This window comes from Sciurus carolinensis, chromosome 17, assembly GCF_902686445.1.
Source record: "Sciurus carolinensis chromosome 17, mSciCar1.2, whole genome shotgun sequence".
NCBI lineage: Eukaryota > Metazoa > Chordata > Mammalia > Rodentia > Sciuridae > Sciurus > Sciurus carolinensis.
This window is the reverse complement of record NC_062229.1, coordinates 12061394-12062408: the sequence shown is the minus strand read 5'-3', so window position 1 is coordinate 12062408 and position 1015 is coordinate 12061394.

The window sequence follows — 1015 nt, the reverse complement described above, 5'->3', positions numbered from 1 at the left end:
TCAGCAATGCAAAGAAAGAGCCTACAGAGTGGGAGAAAATCTTTGCCAATCATACTTCAGATAGAGCGCTAATCTCCAGAATCTATAAAGAACTCAAAAAACTCTACACCAAGAATGTAAATAATCCAACTGACAAATGGGCTAAGGAAATGAATAGACACTTCACAGAAGAAGATATACAAGCAATCAACAAACATATGGAAAAGTGTTCAACATCTATAGTAATAAGAGAAATGCAAATCAAAACCACCCTAAGATTCCATCTCACCCCAATTAGAATGGCGATTATCAAGAATACAAGCAACAACAGGTGTTGGCGAGGATGTGGGGAGAAAGGTACACTCTTACATTGCTGGTGGGGCTGCAAATTAGTGCAGCCACTCTGGAAAGCAGTGTGGAGATTCCTTAGAAAACTTGGAATGGAAACACCATTTGACCCAGCTATCCCACTCCTTGGCCTATACCCAAAGGACTTAAAATCAGCATATTACAGAGATACAGCCACATCAATGTTCATAGCTGCTCAGTTCACAATAGCCAGATTGTGGAACCAACCTAGATGTCCTTCAATTGATGAATGGATAAAGAAAATGTGGTATATATATACAATGGAATATTACTCAGCCATAAAGAACGATAAAATTATGGCATTTGCAGGCAAATGGATGAAACTGGAGAATATCATGCTAAGTGAGATAAGCCAATCTCAAAAAACCAAAGGAAGAATGATATCGCTAATAAGTGGATGATGACACATAATGGGGGGTGGGAAGGGTTAGTGTTGGGGTTGGAGTTGGGTTTAGGGAGGGGGGCAGGAATGGAGGAAGGAAGGACTGTATAGATGGAGGGGAAGGGTGAGAGGGGAGGGGGGGAAGGGAAAAAATGGCAGAATGAATCAAACAACATTACCCTATGTAAATTTATGATTACACAAATGGTATGCCTTTACGCCATGTACAGACAGAGAAAAAACATGTATCCCATTTGTTTACAATAAAAAAAGAAATTAAATTTG